This window comes from Mus musculus, chromosome 9 (genome assembly GCF_000001635.26).
Source record: "Mus musculus strain C57BL/6J chromosome 9, GRCm38.p6 C57BL/6J".
NCBI classification, from domain to species: Eukaryota; Metazoa; Chordata; class Mammalia; order Rodentia; family Muridae; genus Mus; species Mus musculus.
Genome location: NC_000075.6, coordinates 74,791,545 through 74,806,764, shown reverse-complemented (window position 1 = coordinate 74,806,764; position 15,220 = coordinate 74,791,545). Strand labels below are relative to the sequence as shown.

The 15,220-nt window shown below is 45.3% G+C and overlaps 1 long non-coding RNA gene across 3 annotated transcripts in view; it reads left to right on the top strand.

The window, feature by feature from the left end:
• The window catches only part of Gm33562, a 70,555-nt gene extending 56,372 nt beyond the window's left edge, over nt 1-14,183 (top strand). For all 3 annotated transcript variants that reach the window (XR_870924.1, XR_870923.1, XR_379631.2), the window contains exon 4: nt 14,092-14,183. This is a non-coding gene — a long non-coding RNA (predicted gene, 33562). The remainder of the gene's footprint in view (nt 1-14,091) is intronic.
• Nucleotides 14,184-15,220: the final 1,037 nt, after the last annotated feature.

Sequence of the window (15,220 nt, the reverse complement as noted above, 5' to 3'; positions counted from 1 at the left end):
TCTTAAGGCTGATGCAATGGCTTAATGAGTAAGAAGAATGCTTGCCACTAGCTGTGAAGACTTGAGTTTGATCTCTGAAACCTACATGGAAGGAAAGAACTAACTCCTGAAAGATGCACTCTGACACTGACACACACACACACACACACACACACACACACGTACACACACACACACACATATACACAGGTTTTAAAAACGTAATTGAGCATAAAATAAAATAAAATAAAATCTGAATGTCTACTCATTGATTTTGTGGCTTTCAATAAATGAGTCAATACCAGAATTATACAGGGATTGAAGAGGCTGTGATGGATAGTTTTATGTCAACTTGACACAAGCTGAAGTCATCTGAGAGGAGGGAACCTCAATTGAAAAACTGTCTCTATAGGACTGAGCTGTAGGAAAGCCTGTAAGCCATTTTCTTAAATAATGATTGTCGGAGGAGGGCCCAACCTATTGTGTGTGGTGTCATTCCTGGGATGACGGTCCTGAGTTCTATAAGAAAGCAGGCTGAACAAGCCAGAGGGAGGTAAGACAGTAAGTAGCTCCCCTCCATGGCCTCTGCGTAAACTCCTGCCTCCAGGTTCTTGTCCTGTTTGGGTTTCTGTCCTAACTTCCTTCAGTGATATAGTATCGATGTAGAAGCATAAGCCAAATAAACCCCTTCCGCCTTAAGTTGCTTCTGGTCATGGTGTTTCATCACAGCAATAGCAATCCTGACTATGACAGAGGCATAGATTGCAAAGGCCCCCTCTGGGTTCTGTTAAGCATATTTGTGATGTATTTGCTTACTACACGTATCCTGAGCCAAGTAAGAAGAATTTCATGAAAAAACAATCAAAATGTATTGCATAAGAAATTTAACAACAACAACAACAACAATAAAAAGAATTTCTAACTAAATTCTGCGGGTGTAATTTAGAGTCGATCAGCATGTTCAGGGTGATATGGCCATAGACAGTCGGCACAACTAAAATGTGTATGCACATGAGATAAAAATGTCACTGCCTTGTGTTCTTGTTTGAGACAGCATCTTGCTGTCTAGCCATGGCTTGCCATAACTAACAGAGATCCTTTTGCATCTGTCCTCTGAATGCTGGGATTACAGGCATATACCACTATGCTTGGTCTGAAATATCACTGGTTCAAGTACAAAACTGATCACTTCATTCATATGCTAGGAGCCATATATTCAAGTTGACCACACTGCTTTCTGGAGATATCTCTTTGGGAAAATGGGCAGCTGTCTCCTACTGGGTTGTCATGTCTCTTCGGCATTTCCATGATGTTAGCAAACATCCACATAAGACAGTAGGTTGAGAATTTAAAGGAGAACTTGTACTAAATTCTCAGGTGGGTGGCATTAAGTGGTTCAGCCAAGCACCTGCACTGAAGCCCAGAGAAGTGATCCAGATCTGGCCAAGTGGCAGTCAAGTTGACCCCTGGTTACAAATATACCCTTTAGGTGCTCCAGGGGTACCTGGGGAAGACAACCTGTTCAAAGATTAGGCTTGTCAGGAAGTGGAATAAACTGAAGGAGGCACTGGTAGCATTGTTAGATGGTAGAAGAAAGGGCAGTGCCCTGGTTATAGATCTGAAGACTGCTGGGTGGTACATAGACAGAAGGATATTTATGAAGACCTGCTCTGTGCCTGGTGCAGTGTTGGGCTTGGGGATGCAAAGCAACCCAGTAGCAACTAACAATGATCACTCCAGTAGTAACCTAGAACACATGGCAAGTGGCGGAGGTATGTACACGACATCACTTGAGTGAGAAAGATAGGGTGCCTGAGTTTATCTTAGAAGGAGAAGAAGGACCAGAAACAGTGCAAGGAGAAGGGAACACTCAAACGGAGTCTGAAAGTAAACCAGGGGAGGGCTAGAGAGATGGTTCAGTTGGTAAAAAGTTTACCTTGCAAGTGTTAGGACTTGAGTTGATCCTCAGAGCCCACATTAAAAAAGCAAACCTAGGTATGGCAGAGACACATATAATTCCTGAGCTAGGGATGCAGAGGAAGAGAGATCTCACTGGTAGCCATCGTGGTAGTGAGTCCCACGACAGTGAGAGACTGTCTCAAAACAAAACAAAGCAACAACAGTAACAACAATGACAACAACAACGACGAAAACAAAAAACCCTAACTCAAACCAAAACAAATGTGGTGGTTTGAATAGGTGTGGCCCTCATAGACTTAATGTGTTTGAATACTTAGCTCACAGGCTGTGGCACTATCAGGAGGCATGGCCTTGTTGGAGGAAGTGTGTCACTGTGGGAGTGGGCTTTGAGGTTTCCCATGCTCATGCTCTGTCCAGTGTGGAATGAGAGCCTCTTCCTGGCTGCCTTCAAATCAAGATGCAGAACTCCCAGTTCCCCCAGCATCAAGTCTGCCTGCACACTGCCATGATGATAATGATTAAACCTTTGGAAACATAAGCCAGATCCAGTTAAATGTTTGCTTTTATAATAGTTGACTTGGTCATGGTATCTCTTCACAGCAATAAAACCCTAGGACAACAAACAAACAAACAATCAAACAAACAAAAAGCCAAGGTGCATGGCAATTGAGGAATAATATGGGAAGTTGACCTCTGGCTTCCACTTGCACCTCCTTCCCCACACAGAACAAACCTAACAGCTAAATGGAGAAAGGAAGTTTGGGCCAAAACAAGAATGGAAGTTAATCCAGAAATATGAAGGAACACAGCTTTGGGTAAAGTCATGCAGCTCAGCAGTAGCCTTGTTAGAGACGGGTCTCGGGGCAGGGACTGGAAGAAGAAGGCAAGTCAATATGACAGACTAACATCTGGAGTTCATATACACAGTGAGGCATTTCTTTAAAGGCTTTAAGGGCATTTCTTTATGTCACAGAGTTGCATGATCAATGAGTTCTTAAGAAGCAAGTCATTCCTTGTGAACCTGATAGATACCTTAGGTTGGATCACCCTAGAGCTTGAGATGGGGAATGTTTTTGTATAGGTCATTGAAGGAGAAATATTTTAAAGGTTTATTTTTTTTAATCTCTGTGTTTGTGCATGTCTGTGCATGTAACTGTGGGTATCTGCAGAATCTAGAAGAGGGTGTTGGATTCTTTGGAGCTGGAGTGACAGGTGGTTGTGAGCTGTTCATTTGGGTGCTGAGAACCACACACAGGTCCTCTGGAAGAATGCCAAATGCTCTACTGAGCCATCTCTCCATTTGGAAATGTTCTGAGGAAGGAGCTTTGGGCAGATAACGGTGTAAAGAGGAGACCAGCTCCAGCTTGGAGCCATGGAGGTCACTGGGATGTCAGTCTTACTACAGGGCTATGTGGCATCCCAGGAATTTTCAGTTTAGGCTGGTCTACCAGTCATGACAGTCTCCTGGGAAACAGTACAGACACAAGCCACTCACACCTGCAACCTGCATCATCTGGGAGGACATTTCTACAGCTAGCTAATAGCACCGGGGACCTAACAGTGCTAGTTATAGAAATCAAAGGTCAGCCTGCCAGGAAAGGAGCAAAAAGGGGCTCGTCAGCAAAGTGTGAAGTGCCAAACGGAGAGCAGAGTGGGCAGGCTGAAGAGCTGCCTGTGAGGTAGAACTTCATGACCAGCTTGACTTGATGGTGGTTTGAGGCCTCTGGTTTCTGTTATACTATCAATGCTGGATCTTCACTGGGACTCTTCTTGGATATCCTGTTGTTTCCCCATATCATGGAGATCCTGCAGGTTTGGATTCATGTGCTCCAGCAGTTCAGAGATGGGGTAGATGTTGGCGTGGACCAACTCAAAGTCCTGGATATGGGCCTGGGTGGTAGCTGAATTGGTCAGTGCCCCCTCCAGTTCTCCTGCACTCACACCACCAGGGACAAGCTTTCTAGCACTGCTTCTCCCATCCCCCAGCTCACTCAGTACCAGATCCATCAAGGGGCTGGGCCAGCTCTCCTGACTATCACAGTTGGGGAAGAGCGAGGGGGGAGAGGGCATCACCCCATGCCCAGGCCACCTAATGGCAGATGAGTGGCAGGGTTAGCTTTCCCTAGCTTGTGAACATCCCTACTACTAGGGCCAGCTCTACTCTGCTGCCTGGCTGAGGTGTAGGGCCTCCTTTTCAGAGTGTCACCACAGGTAGGGCCAGTTCTCCAGAGGATTGTAGCTAGGGAGGGGCAAGGCCAGTTCTGCACATAGTCCCAGCTGGCTGCTCAGACTGTGTTCTCTAGTGGTTATATGAGCTGCATAGTCAAGGATCCAAATGTGGCCCTCAGTGGCAGCACAAGCGTGGACTTCACAATGGCCTCAGGTGACAGAGAAGGCCACTCACATGCTTGTTCAATCTAGCTCAAACAGTAACGCTCAAACAGTTCCACTTCTCTTTCTCTCCCATCTGTCTTTCACACACCTGCACATTGTAGTGGCTTCTGCTGCAGGTGGGCCAGTCACCCAGCCAGTGGGACTTTGGCTGACCTACTCTGTGTGCACCTTGTGCTGTGGTGTCAAGTAGGTCTAAGGGTCTACAGCCTGTCTGTGTGACATGACAGGAGGCAGGTCTATGGATATCTTCCCCCTCCTGTACTGAATGGTGCAGTGGCAGGTGGGGCTCTGTGTGTCTACATTCGTTCGGTGTCTCCAATTTTTTTATTTACCAGGTAAATATAGACAGGCTCTGATGATACCATACGTTTGGACTATGGAGAGTTATGTTATGACTAAAACTTCTTGCCTTGTTTTTCTGGTGGACTGTCCTGGGATGCCCACCTACGTGTCTTAACTTCTAATGGGTTAACCAAGGCTCCTGTAGGAAACACGTGTGCTGGGAACTTTAAATATTACACAGCTCCACCTCAGGCAGTCGACAGATGGGGATTTATTCTGAGAAATGTTGACGTGCTCTGATGGAGTGGCTGTTACAGAGCTGTTTTGGCAGAGTTGCTGTGCTGCTTCTGCCTCTGTGTAGCCGCAGCGTTCCCTCTAACATACTTGACCTACCCTGCTCTGGTGTACAAAGCCATTATGCCCTTTAAAAGGGTTTTAATGAAGTCTACTTTACGAGCAACAAAAGTTGACAGTTTGCAGGAACAACAGTTGGACAGATCTTCATGTGAAGACACATAGTAGCTTCATCTCCCTAAAAAGTTTCCTCTTTTCTCTTCTTGGTCAACCTTCTCTAAATGTCATCCCTAGCAGCGACTGGTCTCCTCTTTTTGGACACTATTAGAATTAAAACCACCAAAACAGTAATGTGACAAACTATTCATTTGTTAAGTTTGTTAGAATATTAATTTAATTAATTGTAAGAAATCCTGCCAACACTCAAAGTCTCTCCTGTGGGTTGTGTGTTCTAGAAACAAGGAGGGACACCACATTGTAGGTAGGACTTAACCTTTGGGTGGCAGGTGAATGACTCTTCCTGCACCGTGACATCAAGTAGCCAATTTGGGTTGTCATCAGGATATTTTAGGTCAGATGTATTAGGACGTTTGAATCGAAATGACTTTTTGTGGACCTTGAGATTCTGGCTGGTTAAACTTATTTACATAATGAAAATTGCTGCAATATGCCATTGATTCTTGTTATTAAACAAATACACATGCTGGAGACGAAAATAGAGTCAGGTATGGCTGAAATCATGAGAGTTAGGATGCATCTGTCTGAATATGATGGCCATAATGTCCTTCATTCACAGCCTCTCCCACCATGTGGTTGATTCTTTGTCATTCAGCTATGTGTTTGCTGTCTGTGCTCATGCCCTGAGCCCTGTGTGTATATGAGTATGTGTGTGTGTCCCAGTGAGTTTAACTAGAGTTGCTCACATGAGCAAGGGCAGGCTATTCACAGGAGCACGGACAACTTACAGGTGTCTGCACCACTGAAGAAAATGCTTCATTCTCCTCTACTAACTGTTAACTGCTAATGGTTTCTCAGGGAGGGCAGGGTTCCCATTTGCGATGGGATGTTGATAAGCCCAGCTCTGTTCAGGTCTTGTGCAGGTAACTATAGCTGCTTCTAGTTCCAGAGTGCAATGGCTTTGTGTGTTTGGAGGATACTATTCCACAGCACTCCTCCCCTTCTGCCGGATCTTACATTCTTCTGCCCCATGCCAACACTGTTCCCCAACCCTTGAAGGAGAACCCTCAATCATTTTAAAATCTGTTATCCATGTTATGGTATGAGAGGTGTGTGCACTTCACAGGTTGAGTGGGGGGGAAAAGAAGGGCTTTGGGAAGGTGGACCCCCTGGTCCATCTCTCTGGATAGACGAGTCTGTACAGCCACTTCTTTTTCTCAAAGGCTCCTGTGCCCCCTTTCGTTTTTCACTTTAAGACCCCATTTCTGCCCTGCTTGAGCTCCTGTGATAAAATATCCAGTAGAGTTTAGATCCTAGCAGTCTTTTGACCTTTTGAGAACAGAGAAAAATTACCCTTGTTTTAACCTACTTGGACCAGATGAAAAAGAATGTGTTTGTGTGTGTCTGATGGAGATGGGGAGGGGCGGGGAGCAGAAAAAATGGACTTGTTTTATATGAGCTAGGCTTTGGGACTGGGTGTGTTCATATGATTTTTATAACCAAGAAAAATCTCTATACCGACACTGTGAAGGCAGCTAATATTTTCTGAAAATTAGACATTATACTGGGTTTAACTGCCTTTTTCTCTCATCCTTCCTTGCTCCTCTCCCTCATCCTGTCCCCATTTCCTTCTTGAGACAGAGACTCAGGTGGCCTTGGGCTGGTTATGTTGATGAGTTTAGGACGACTTTGCACTTCTGGGCCTCCTGGCTCAGTATCCTCAGTACTGCAATTGCAGGTATGCATTACCATGCCTGGTTTATTCCCGTGTTGGGAATCTAACTCGGGGCTCTGTGCATGCATGCTAGGTGAGCAGCCTACCACCTGAGCCGTATCCCAGTTGTTTAGTTTGCCTTTTTCCAGATGAGAAAAGGAGGGCTCAGAAAAGCTGAAGTCAGAGTTGGTAACCCCTGATTGATTTCTCTTAGTGGATCTTGGTGAAGACAAACCCTGTTTGGAAGCCATAGGTGTTAAGAGTAGAATGGGCCACATCCTGTCAGCTCTTCTAGTTAAAGCATTACAGGGATGAGCAGGCTATCTGCCTGGGAGTTTGTGTGACTACATACAGCTTTGGTATGAGGAGTTGGTCATGTCACCATCACTTTTTGGCTCCAGTGGTCTGAATTTTGCTTCTTGTTATCTCGGCTTCTTTCTCCTGGGATTTGGGTGTGAGTGAGGTGGGTTTCCAGTCTCACCACCTGGCAAGTGGAAAAGGGAGCCTCACTCTCCCTGCTTCTGAACGCAGTGCTCCTGGGATGGAGCAGAATCCCGCCTTTATCCTGCTACAGAGCCATGGATAGATACTGTCATTACTAGGCTCTCAAGCTCACACGCTCTTCTTTAGGCAAATTGATTCCTATTGTCTGGGATGCTCAGGGCTCATCTGAATTACTGATGGTACTGAATGTGTCCCCTCCATCGCAATAAAAGCAACACGGGTCATCTGAACACCAAAACATTTATTACCTTTGCACCTTTCAGTTTCAAAGCTAGGGTACCTAGATCCACATGAGTGCGTAGTTAGGGTTTCTGACTAATCTGGATCCCTGTCTGGTCCTCTTCCAAGCTCATAAAGTATGCTTTGCTGTACAATACATCTTACCTATGGCTTGATACTGCATTAGGTGGAGGATTCTTTTTGTTTCTGGGTTTTTCAAGACAGGGTTTCTCTGTGTACCCTTGGCTGCTGCCCCAAAACTTGTTCTGTTAGACCAGGTTGGCCTTAAACTCAGAGATCCACCTGCCTCTACCTCCCAAGTGCTGAAATTGAAGGTGTAGCTCGGTTGACAATTCTAACAAGGCAAGGCTGAAGCTGGGCAGGCTGGAAGGCCTTGACCTTGACTGCTCTTCAAGTATGCTGGAGCTCACAGAGAAGGAAGGAGCAGGCATAAGGGCCTGTGGAGTCAGAGAGGCTGGTCCTGCTCCTCAGCTGCCCGGTCCTCGCTTGGCTCCTCCCCATTGACTGACCTGATTGGGCTGGCGAGGGAGTGAAAGGACAAATACATGGACACACAGAAAAAGCTGAGATCCAGTGGTCTGGGCTCTCTGATGGAAAAGATTCAGCACCATGGGCACTTGGGTTATTTCTTATAAACAGCTGATTAGGGAGGTGGGGTTATGGTATGCAGCTCGACAAGGAGATAGAGCTATTATAAACAGAGGACAATGAGGAAGTTTATTATGCACAGCTTAATACAGAGGCAAGTTTAGCTACTCTTGGTAGGAGCAGTCTCTGTAGTGGAATGGTTGTCAAACCTTCAAACACACAGGGGGTGAAAGCCAAGGTGTACATCTGCTGCAAACACGGTCAACATCCACACATGGACCCAGAGGGAAGGCTTTGCCAGTTCCCTTGCCTGGGGAAAGACTTTGCCAATTGCTGTGAGTCTAAGGCATTGGGGTCCTTGACACACCCATGTCAACAACATGTATTCCCTCAGGCCCTCCTTAGCCCCCTGTGTGTGACATAGTTTTGGGAAGAGGGAAACGTGAGGCTCTATGCAGAAGCATATATATCATGGCTTCCTGATGCTAGGCCAATCATGATGGCTTGCTCTCATGTATTGATTTCTTTTGCCTTGTAGTTTAGAAATATATATCACTGGGCTGGTAGAGGCTTCTCTGGTATTCCCTGGGGGCAGCAGCTCTTTTCCAATAGACTCATACTTTCTTCCATGTTAGGTCTGTGTTCATGATAGAAGATTTGGAACCTGGGTTACAGAGAGGCAAGCAAGATGCCAAGAGTGCAAAATTTGAGAAGTACCTATCTTGAGTAGGTTAAGAATAAGGTTAGTGATCGTACGATCTAGAGATGATCTCGTCTTTGTATTTTGTGCTCTGGGTACTTTCCTTGCCTTTCCCTTCTCCCAGCATTGCTAGGAATTTATAAATCATAGAAATGGCCCTCTGAAAAGGCACACATTTCATTAGGACAGGAAGAAAGCCCACAGCACTTTAGCCCATTGACAGAGCTGGCCTGTTTCTGTTGTCACTGGTATAGAAAATAAACTCTAATCATCTGTCTTGGGTCCCATTTGAACATATTAGTTCTCCTGAGGGACATGTCAGCAGGTACAGCCCACATGCCAGGGATCGGGGAGGCAGCAGCGACGAGGCTAATTTGAAAATACTTCTGTGGCACTTAGCAGGGTGTGATTTTAATTCATTTTTTTTCCCTTGATAATCATAAAGTGCTCTCAGGCTGTGAATATCCATTTTGGCCAGCATGCTCATACCTCATCTGGGGACTGCATTTAATGGCATGGTGATGATGGGAGCCACGGGGGAACTGTGTAAGGTACAGATGCTTGCTTCCCGGGGAGAAACACCATTGATACTAATTCACATGGCTATTGCATACAGGGACTTGTGGACCCAAATAGCTGCTAATATGAAAAACATTGTTTATATACTCACACTGAGCTAATATTTGCATGACACTTTGAGTTTGGCTAAAGTTTTATCAATGTTATGTATTAGCTACTTTTCTAATTTCTGTGATGAAATAGATAACAAAAGCAACTTAACGGGGGGGAGGGGGAGGGGTATATTTTGGCTCTTGGTTTGAGGGAGCAGTCAGTCTAACATGGCCAGGAAGGGATGGAGTCAGGATAGGAGGCAGCTGGGTACACTAAGTTCGTGGTGAGGAAGCAGAGACAGACAGAGAGAGAGAGAGAGAGAGAGAGAGAGAGAGAGAGAGAGAGAGAGAGAGAGAGAGAGAGAGAGAGACGTTGGTGTATCAGCTTGCTTTTACTCAGTCCTGGACTCCAGAGCACAGGGATGGTACTCACACCCTTAGGGTCCGTCTTCCTCCCTCCACAAAATCTCTCTTGAAACACACTCACAAATACACCCAGAAAAGTGTCTCCCCAGTGATCTAAATCAAGCTGACAATCAACCATCAACACAAAACTGCCTAGCGTAAGAGAAGGAGCATAAAGCAGGGTAGGCTATTTGATTCTGCCTTAACCAGGTATGCCACGCCTCATAAATTAACCGCTGAGCCTCAGTTTCCTCAACTGTAAAGTGGGAATCATCACACCTACTTTCTAGGGCTGCTGGTGGAGGCAGTAGGCAATCGACATATAATGTCTGCTACAGCACAGGCACATAGTGGGGATTCAATAGCTGTTGGCCCGGCTCCTCACTGGCTCCAAGCTTTTGGCATACTTTTCATTACAGCCTATGTATCCCCATCTTGTCAGCTCTGCCATCTTTCTGACACTGCTGATGGACTGAGTCTCAAGGGCGGAGAAAACCATCTGTCGCTGACATTTGTATGGATTAAGATCCAGAGGGCTTGGAGTTACTGCAAACTAGCCAGGCTAGGACACTACTCCAGTTTGTTAATCTGGGCTAACTCTACCTTTCACCCAGCTGGTGCCTGGTCAGGCTCTGACAAGTGCTGATTGTACTGCGTTCTGCAGTCCCATTGTGTTCCCCTGGCTTCTCTATCTGAGCATAGCCCCATACTACTCTTATCTACTTCTTCACTTCTTCCTTTTGCTCTTTTCCCGATGTAGAGAGCTTTGGACTGCTTCCTGTGAACCTAGACTTTGCACGGGTGGCGGCCAACTGCCAGAACTCCCAGTGAGAAGCAATTCCTTGCTACTCTGTTTCATAGCCTCACCTGGAGTGTCTAATTTACCAATGGGGTTAGGGAAAATGCTACAGATTTTATTACTTGACAGTCTGTTTCTTGGATGCCATCACAAACAGGAGAGGGATTTGTTGTTTTCTCTGATGGCTTTCCTTACCTCATAAGCAGCCCTGTCTTGATTCTGGGCAGTGGGTTTTGGCTTAGACACTCCAGTGTCTGTCTCTTTTGGCTTTGCTTTTCACTAGTCACGTACTTTCTTGGAGCCTTGATTTTTCTCATTTGCAATGTAGGAGGACCTATAGGATTTAAAAAATATTTTAATTTATGTACATATATGTGTGTATCTATGTAGCTAGCTGGTCTTTGCTACTTTGTGGGTTATTTATCCCATCACCAAGTTTCACTCCCTATCACTAGATAGGAGGGAAAGAAGGATAGATAGATAGATATATCCTGAATCTAATTTCTTTCTTTCCTTCTTTAAGCATGACTATTAACAAACTGAAATAACAACCAACCAACAACCAATCTACTAGAGCTCTGGCATTTATATATCCCCTGAAAGTTCCCAGAATTTCAAACGTCACACAATCTCAGAAATTATCTACAGCTGGCAAAACCACTCCTCTGGTTGAGCACGAGGTAAATCATAGTCAGCTGCTGTGGTCAGTCTGAAGTAGCCCCACATCCCTACACCTGGGATTAAAATGAAAGCACATTCTTACAATATTTCTATGTTTTCGAAAGAAAGCAGAATTCCAAAGTTGTCACTTCATGTCTGTGTGACTGAATGCCTCATGCATGCTGGTGCCTCAGGAGGCCAGAAGAGATCATCAGAACACTTGGTGGTTGTGAGCCACCTGATGTGGACACTAGGAATCACACTCTGGTCTTGAGCTCTTAACTGTGGAGTCACCTTCCAGGCTGCTGCCTGTCCCTGATTTTTATTTTAATTGACGAAAGAAAGAAGGTAGATGCCCCAACACTGCCATTAAGCCTGCATGGAGCAGGGTTTGTGGCCAGTGCATGCATGTGTGCCGGCCTGAAGTTGAAACCTAAAGTCTTCTTCAGTTGCTCTCAACTATAGTTTTTGAGACAAGGTTTCTCACTAAACCTGAAGCTCACTGATGCAATTGGACGTGCTGGCCAGAGGTCCCCAGGTATCTACCTGTTTCCTTCTTCCCAGAGCTGGGATTACACACTCATGGGGATCCGAACTCAGCTGTTCTCTAGCCTCCCCGAAGTTGCTTCTTGAAACAGCCTGTGCAGGGACCAAGTTCAGATTCTCCCTTCCCTTCCCTTTCCCCTCTCTGTCTCCCATTTCTCATCTCTCTTTCCTTTCCCTCTATTTGTCTCCTTACCCACAGACATTTCTCTTAAGCACTGGAGACAGAGCATCTTTGGAAAAATGTAAATGAAAAGAAAGCAAGACACCTTTTGGTCCTGTAAACATGACCGATGATTTAAATAAGGCTCCTTTAAAGGTGAAATAAGGAAATGGAAATTATATCAGATTTCTGTGGCATAATTCAAAACTGCTGGCACCTTTGGAAGTAAATGTATTTTCCTTCATAGCAAGACACGTTTTCAAAATAGAGTAGTTGTTACATATAAATGCATCCCTCCCCCTTGGAAGCATGGCCACAGCAGCAAAGAAATTGCCCTACCTTGACCTCTACGTGATTTCCATGGCTGCTCTGAGCCCTTAATGACTGGCCATTCGGGAGGGATCAATCCAGTCCCCTGCTGCTGTGGGAGTAAAAGGACAAACTGAGAAGCCATTTGTATCATTTTACAGAGAAAAGGGTTAAAGATGGCAAAGTGAGGACTTTTTAAAGACAGCTCCCAGGAACGTTAAGACCCTGAATATCTGGCCTGGCCCATGACTCGAAACCTCACTGGCTATGCTCCTCCTGTCATGATAATCGGTGTCTGCTGACCACTCATTTCAAGCAATTATTTTGTACCTTGGATTTTCCCCTAATCCCAGCTGTTTGTGTCACATCTGCATCCATGCAGCACCGGACCTTTCTTTAGCTTCTTCTCACATTTCTGGGAGCAGTGGGCGAATGTGGCTTTGACTCTTGCATTGGTGGGTCTGATCACATGATCCAATCTGCCCCCATCCCCTCAATAGGCTGGTCATAGAGTAAGGCTGTTTCCACCAACCATCTCCATTAATTAATTAGTGTATTTAGTGGTGGCCAGAGGCCTGCTCATCTCAAAGCTCACAGAGCATACCAATGCTGAGCGATGGCCTTGGTGACAGCCCATCTGTATTCCAGTTGGCCTTTGTGTGTGTGTGCATGTCACTTGTGTGCATATGTGTTCATGTGTGTGGTGCATGTGTATGTGTGCATGTGGGAGTCAGAGAGTGACATCAGCTCAGGTGTCTTTCTCAATCATTCTGCACACACCCTGCTTTTTGAGATAAGGTCTCTGATGAACTCAGGTCTTCATGTCCCTGTGATGGGAAGCATCTAGACTGAGCCATCTCCCAAGGTTCCAAAGTTCTCCTCCTTTTTTGTGGCATGTTGCAATCTGACAGGCTCATGACAAATAGGGATTGGCCAAGCTTGGCTCTTGCTAACACCCATGAGGTGTGATGTAATAGTTCATAGATCCAGCAGCACAAGTCTCAGTTTCCAATGTTCTGTGGTTTCCTCCCGTTGTTTCTGCAAGGGGCTCTGGCTGAATCCTTGAGGTGTTTGTAAAGCTCTCCTCTCACAGATGTGATAATTTGTACTGTGGAGCTGGGGGCTTCTTGGATCTTCTGGGTTTAGTTGTGGTTTGTCACCTTGCTGCAAAACCTTTGAACAGTGTCCTCAAATGGTTCCTCATTACTTAAAAGTTCCAATTCTGTGAACGAATACGTGTCCCAACAACCTCACACAAGCCACTTGTGTTTCTGAGAAAATGAACCAGAGAACTTCTTGCTCAACTATTTTGGCAATAAAAAACATATCATAAATGAGAGGGGAGAAGAATATTGTTTGCTAAAGGACTGCTGGGTGAACTGCCTCTTGGCCTTTTGATAGTGTCTTTGATATGGAAATGGACAGCTGCTTGACCTTCTGTTCAGTGGCCCTTTTTGTGCAAAGTCAAATTGCAGCCCCTCACAGCAGCAATGCACCTATGGACACAAACAGGATTTCTATTTTTTTTTCCTCCTATGCCTCCTCCCCCCACCCCCACAATTGTTACTACAAACATTTTTTTTTCACTATTCACACGAAAGACATCATGCTTAAGGGGAAAAAAGGCATCAAAACATTGGTGACTCGAAATGATTTCAAAGCACCCGTGACTTGTTTGTCGTCAGGTCTGCACTCTATCAGCGCCTTTTAAACGCATTGCAATGTGAAAAAAGCACAAGGAAAAAAATGATTATTCATGAATGAAGGTTGGGGATCCTCAGGTTCTCATTCTCCTCTTGCATTTGAAAGGCAGAGCAGGGGAAAATATCTCTTGTGAAAGAAAGAAGGAGGAGGAGGAGGAGGAGGAGGAAAAGAAGAAGAAGAAGAAGGAGGAGAAGAAGAAGAAGAAGAAGAAGAAGAAGAAGAAGAAGAACCACCACCACCACCACCACAACAGAGTAAGTCTATTTTATGTATTAGAAATGGGAGTATATAAACAAATGCCTTTATGCACTCTTTAGGGTCTTTTGACAACAGGAATTAGTGTCTGGAAGTGCTGTGCTGTAGGCCACACTGGAAAGAACAAACTGTTGGTCCCCCGTGCCACACAACAAGCCATTCTCTCTTCCTTGTGCTCTCTCTACCCTAACTGGGCAATGAAGAACATCTTTAGCTTAGAGAAAGTTCAGGACCATGTTGAGAGAAGTGGCTGGGCATCCAGCTGCTGCCCTGCCATGGATGCCACTGCTTTGATGGCCTACAAGGCCAGGATGCAGAGAGGCTGGCTTCCTACCCTGTGACCCACGCATGGTGTCTGTGCTTCAGGCGTAGGTAGGTCCTGAGTGGTAGTGGAGAAGCCACTCCTTCCCTGGGATGGACAAGGGAATGGAAGAAAGTAAAGATGTAGATCAGAGGGTTTCCATGGGAGTAGATTCCGAGGCACTGACTGTGTGCCTGGCTCGTTAGTCACTTTATTTTATTACTTTTTTTTAATGAAAAAAATTTAGGGCCAGTGCTATGGCTCGGTAGGTAAAGGCACTTGCTGTTGATCCAGATGACCTAATTTTGATTTTTTGTGTCTTCCATGGTGAAAGGAGAAAACTGACTCCCTCAAACTGTTCTCTGACCTCCACATGTGGGTTTTGTTATGTATGCAAACACACACACACACACACACACACACACACACACACACACTGTAATAAAGTATGTGTGTGTATGTGTGTTGTATTTGTGGTGTATGGCTGTGGATATGAGTGTGCCTGCATGTGTGTACATCTGCATTAGGTCTTTCCTTGATTATTCTCCACTTTTGTTTTTTGAGACAGGCTCTCTCAGTAGACCTGCTATGCGGGCTGGCAATGAGCTTCAAGGATTTGTCTCTACTTCCCAGTATCGGGGTTGTGGCAATGAACAACGATACTCAGATTTTTTTTCC